Source organism: Chrysemys picta, chromosome 7 (genome assembly GCF_011386835.1).
Source record: "Chrysemys picta bellii isolate R12L10 chromosome 7, ASM1138683v2, whole genome shotgun sequence".
Taxonomy (NCBI): Eukaryota; Metazoa; Chordata; order Testudines; family Emydidae; genus Chrysemys; species Chrysemys picta.
Genome location: NC_088797.1, coordinates 59,969,194 through 59,975,193, shown reverse-complemented (window position 1 = coordinate 59,975,193; position 6,000 = coordinate 59,969,194).

The window sequence follows — 6,000 nt, the reverse complement described above, 5'->3', positions numbered from 1 at the left end:
CACTGTAGGTTCCTTCAGATGTTCTAGATTCAAGTGGCAAACATTGCTGGGTCTGGAGAGGTGCAACTCTTGCAAGCAGCTGTGCAGGATTTGACTTTGGGGGGCTGCAAGGTGTCGTCTGACCCTGCCATTGTAGTTGTAAGCAGAGTCAGGATGAGCTCTACCCTGACATCTGGTGGTGAATTATGGCGAGTGTGGAAAAGAACTCCAGGGGCTGATCTTGTTTGCATAGGCACACCCACTCGCCTGGCATGAAACAACAGCAACTCAAAGTGGTTACTTTGGCTGGTGTGGGATCCCCAGTTTTCTCTGTTATTGGGGCAGGAAGAATAAAGTTTTGTTACTCTGATTCTGTGAATCAAGGCCAGTGGAACTGTTGTATGACAGAAGGACTGAGTGAGTCCTTCACCATTATCTAAGTAGCACTTGCTTGACAAGGGGCATGGGTTACAACTCCCAGTGAATGGAGAGAGGATGGGGATAGGTATTTGTACCTGATGGTATGGGTGCCTTCTGAGGGCTTCACACACCCCAATTGCACTACCTTTTCTCTCCACTGTTGAATGTCAGAGCTAACTTTGATTCTATTAGGAGTCTAGTTACAGGCTGCTGAGCTGAATTCACTTTGGGGCAATAGTGCACTAGCACTGGGGCTCCCCTACTATGAGCTGAAATTGCTAAGAGCTGAAATCACAAAAGTGCTAAAGTTCTTAAGAGGTGAGATCACTGAGTGCTGTGTTAACTAGTGGGGGAGCCTGAAGCTATATTGCTAAGCAGCTGGCGGAGCAATTTGTGGGGATGACTGGAGGAGCAGTGAGCAGCGTGGGGCCGGTTGGAACGGCCCAAGGAACGGCGAGCGGAGCTGTTTGCGGGGACGGCTGCAGCGGCTCACAGGTCGGTGAGCAGAGCAGCTTGTAGAGCGGAGCAGTTTGTGGGATGGCAGGAAGTGGACTGGCTCGTGGTGAAGGCTGTGGCGGAACCCCACGGAGAGACGGCCGGCCGGCCTCGGATCACGTAAGGTGCCCCTTAACACCCTGTGTGCCCCCCCCTTTTACTCTGGGGTTGCACTGACCAGAGGGTCTGCCCAGAGACTTTGGGGTCTGTTGGACTTTTGGGACTTTGGGTGGTTGCTGGACCCAAGAGACTTTGGGGGTGTTGGACTTTGGGGACTCTGGGTGATTTTTGGGTTGCTGGATTCAAGAACCCAACGGGAAAGGACACAGCCCAATTTGCTGGGGTGGGTTTTTTGCTCATGGTTTGTGTTATGAATCCTGTTTGTAGTGTTTTTCCAATTTAATGCTGATGTCGTTTACCTCATGTTATTAAACATTTTCTGTCACACTCAGACTCCGTGCTTGCGAGAGGGGAAATATTGCCTCTTAGAGGCACCCAGGGGATGGTATGTAATTGTCCCAGGTCACTGGGTGGGGGCTCGAGCCGGTTTTGCATTGCGTTATTGAAACGGAACCCCTAGATACAGAACCCGGCCCGTGTTGCTGCCAACTTAGAGGGGCAGAAGGGTTACATAGTGTACAGGAATAGGGCAGTATAACAAGATAGGCATCCTCCCAGTCCACAAAGGACCCTCGGCCATGCCCAAAGCCTCTTCTAGGCAGCTTTGATGTCCCAGTCTTAAGCAAAACAGACAGTTCCTAATCTCAGTCTGGCCTACAGTCCCTGGAGGATCTCTGGCAGTCCTGCTTTCTGCAGCTCCCTCACTGACTCAGTGTCTTATAAAACCAAATCTGGGTCAGCTGATGCAGCACATGAGCACTGGCCCTATTCCCTCATAGAGGCCTTGTCAACGTTTGACAAGAACTATTCCTTTAAATTGTTTGAGCCCTCTCATGGCGCTTACTGTGTTCTGGTTTAGAAGCTGCCAGACCCCAATCAGAGCAGTGTGTATCTAGCTGGGCCTTGCACGTTTCTGTATAGTTAGTAAACATGGTTACTTGGGACCCAAGTGGGCCGAGGTGGCTTCCTCATATTGTCCCCTTGTGGGGTAATCAGCAGTAGACACAACAGTCACATCAGGAGCCCATGTCTCTGGGCTGAAACCCTGGACCTGTTGAAATCAATGGATGTTTTGCATTGGCATCACTGGAGGCTGGGTTTCAACTCTGCTTCTTTTACAGTCAGAGCTGAACCTGACAAACAGTATCTAAGTATCATCTTCCAAAGCAGCTCAACAATTATTAAAAGCGTTCCAGGAATGCTGGTGCTCCCCTTGTCACTCCCTGTCCGTCTAATAGCAAGGAGGGAGAAGAAGGGACCCCATAATTTCTTAAGAAGGAAAAAACTCAGACGTTTTTGATGCTTTAGCTGCCTGTTTTATTTAACCATTCATCAGCCAAGATCTCTGGGCAGAGCTCAGTTACGATGACAGACGTAGAATAATATAGAAACAACGCTGATCGCCAAGATATGAGAATAAAGAAGGTTACGCAGTTGATAGGAAAAGTACAGCATGCTGGTGGCAAATCTTAAAACAGCATCTACAATTACTAGGATCCAAGAAAGGAATTCCTCCATGAGTGACTTAAACCTGGAAGGGAGGTTCTTCCAAGGAGGTTATTCCTTAACCCACCATGGCCATGAACGGACAAGTTTTAGAGGGATTGGCCTTCTGCACCAACAAGTAGCTGCATGACTCCTTATGGAAGGTGAGTTTATATTTCTCTTCATCAAAGCCAACAGGACAAGAAAAGCTAGCATTGGGAAGGAAAACAAGCATTGGTGTGAAACGTGTCAAGCTAACTGTGACAACAACTAAACACAATCAATCACCAGGTCATAGGACAGCTTTCCAGGTGTGTCCTCACTATCTTTGAACTGGCAGTTTATTTTAAACCAAAACACCCTGTAAATAGAGAGAGCCCCTGCCTCAGAGAGTTTACAAGCTCAGTGTGAGGCTACAGATAATTAGGGGATAAAACAAATAGAACAAGGAAGTGATATTAGTCAGCAAGATAGTCAAACATCCCAGCAAACCAGCTGTCTAGCGAGTCTTGAACGTTTTGTAGCCATCACAGCAGAGAAGAGTTTTACTTCAGTGGGCACTCTAGATGTCCCCACTTTGGCATCTAAAGACCTCACAACTGCTAACATTTTGATCTTCCCAATATGACAGCTGGGGAAGTGCTACTAGCCTCATCTTATAGCTAGGGAAATGGGGCTCACAGAGACTTAGGTCCAAACCCTCAAGGGTATTTAGGCTCCTAACGGCCCTTATTTCAATGAAACCTAGGTGCCTTCTTGAGGATCTGGGCCCAAGCAACTTTGCTCAAGCTTACACATGAAATTTGTGTCAGAGCAGGGTATTGAACATGAGTTTCCCAAAGTACTACACGAGAGTGCCAACTACTGGATCATCCTGCCTCTCTGAAAAATTGAGGTATTACATCCCCTCTGATCATGAAAAATCCAATGGGCATTTTTCTCAAAGGGAGCAGTACTGGGCCCAATTTCAATTAACTCCATTCTTCAATCTTAAATTCCCCATATCATTTCAGCTGGACAAATTATTTCTCATTACTTCCTGTGTGGATTTAGCCACCTGTGACCATCTTCTACCCCAATGTAAACCATGGAATTGCCAGTGTCAGGAGAAGTTCTAAAAAAGCCATGCAACATACAGCCATGCAACAAGATGAGTGCCCAGCAAGGCTGCCTCCAACACCAGTGGGTAAGATGTAAGCTGGTGTCTTTGTGGAGTGAAAACTCTTTGAGGCAGGGCCTGTCTCTTGCTATGTCTTTGCACAGAGCCTGACCCGTCTCAGCAAGGATAACACATACTACTATTGGATTGTGGCCTATAGAAACTAGCCCAGGGATGCTCCCCTGCGTTCCCTGGGGAAGGGGCTGCTCCTGAGGTACCATTTATAACTTGGCTAAACCCCAGTCAGGATCGTGCCCTTCTGGTGCTGAGGACAAGCACCAAGGGAGGAACGGCCACTACTGCAAAGACCTGACTGCCTAAGAAGACAAAGGCAGACCTACGGTGCGGCATCGGGTACAGCATAGCAGCAGGGAGATCTGGGTAATGGCAGCATGGGGGAGGGCATCCCTGGTATAAACAGGAGGGGCAGAAGTTCCCCAAGAATGGGGGGGGCCACAGAGGGCTAGGAGGGGGAGTGAGGGGAGATACTAAGCAGGGCGGTAACCAGAGTGTGCGGCTGGGCTCTTCATAGGCAAGGCGGGCGGCAGAGCTCTGAGCTGTGCCCCAAGACACTGTTGCCTTTCCCCCGAAGGAGCACAGCTGTGCAGAGGTGGCCCAGGTCGGGAAGGAGGGCAGGGAAGGCTGCTGGGCAGCCAGCCAGCACCCTGGCTCCCAGAGCACAGCGAGCCAGGGGCCCAAGCCTGCCAGGCAGACCCACCAGCTTCCAACCCACCAGCTCCTGGCAGGAGATGACAGTTTCCCCCCACATGTGCCCCTCCATGCATCGCCTCCAGGGGAACAAATATGCTTTCTTACCCCGGGCGCTAAAATAACTAGTTGTGTCTCTACTACTGAGACTCTGTTGGGGGGTGAGGGGGAACCGGCTACAGCCCAGGAAGGAAGGTCCTGGGGTTTTCTATCTGGTCCTGGGCCCATTCAAGCCCCTCTGGGTCCCACTCCCTGTGCCCCAGCCCAGTCTCAGGTGCCATGGAGACAGCTCCAGAGCCTGCTGGTCCCTTTATTGGTGTGGGGATGCTCCTCCCAGCCTGTAGCTTCTTCTCGTTTGGAGGGGGAAGGGGGGACTTGCTAGGCCCAGTGCCTCAGGAGATCCCTCTGGGTTCGGAGACTGTGGAGGCTGGAAGGCCCTGACTCACCCCCTGTAACCAGTGCTGTTGCTGGTGGATGCTTGCTCTGTGGATCTGTCAGTGGAGTTTTAGCAGTTGCATACAGGCACTATGCCTACCTGCTGAAGGAATAGCCCAGGGAAGCCTATGGACTGGGTGGATCTGACTGGAGAGTCTGTGAACAGGTACTGGTCCCTGAGACCCAGCACTGACGAGAAACACACAACCACTGATGGACTGAACTCAGCTCTTGTACATGAAGCCACGGCCCCTTTTCCCTGACTCCAAAATCAGCCAGAGGAGGGACAAGGACGATCTAAGACCTTTCATTGTTCCTACATCGCACCCATGGACTGTTGATCTAGGTCAGAGGTTCTCACAACAAATTTTTTGGTGGCCTCAGAGTGCGGCCACCAACTCTTGCTGGTGGCCACGCTGACAATTTTTCGGAAAATAATTAATTAACTTTAGGAACAACAAATAAATATTCACATATACATGTCCAAATCATTGTAATGTATTTATGTAGGTTTTTTTAAGACTCAATAATAAAAATAATTTACAGTTGTCTCTATTCTTTATTGGACCTAAACAGAATAGAAACACAAATAAGGCACTTTGCATGTTATTGTCTTTTTGTTGTTTCTTTTGCGTTTTTGGTTTTGCTTTTTTTTCTTCTAAGACTTGCTATCTGGTAAGTCTTCGGCTGTGAAAAGTGATATTTATACGTTTGTTAATACCCCTTTCACAGCAGACTAAGCCCTGGCAAACCCTGTAACAAATTAAATCCTGAATGGGGAGATGGGCAGGGAGCCTGGAACCAGAGTCTGCCACCACGTGAACGGAGCCCGAAGCCCTGTGGCTGAAACCTGCCTCCCCTACCCCTGGGGAAAGTGGGGAATTCACTGGCTGCCTGCCTGTTTGTGTCTCCAGAGGTGGGCAGGGCCCAACCTCTGCTGGCAGCCCTGGGAGAGGGGCCACTGCTTTGCCCCCCCCCCCACCCATCGAAGCCCAGATGGCTGTGGCTGCAAGAAAAGTCCCTGGTGGCTGCATGCCGCCACTGTGGCCACATTTGAAAAACACTGGTCTAGGTGCTCAGTAAGCCAGCCTCCACCCCTCCTGCCTGTGTTCATGCTGAGAAACTTACAGACCTTAGCAAAAGCCAGCTCTGAGCTGATGTCAGAAAACAAACTCAAGTGCAACTTGGCAGTTTGGGAT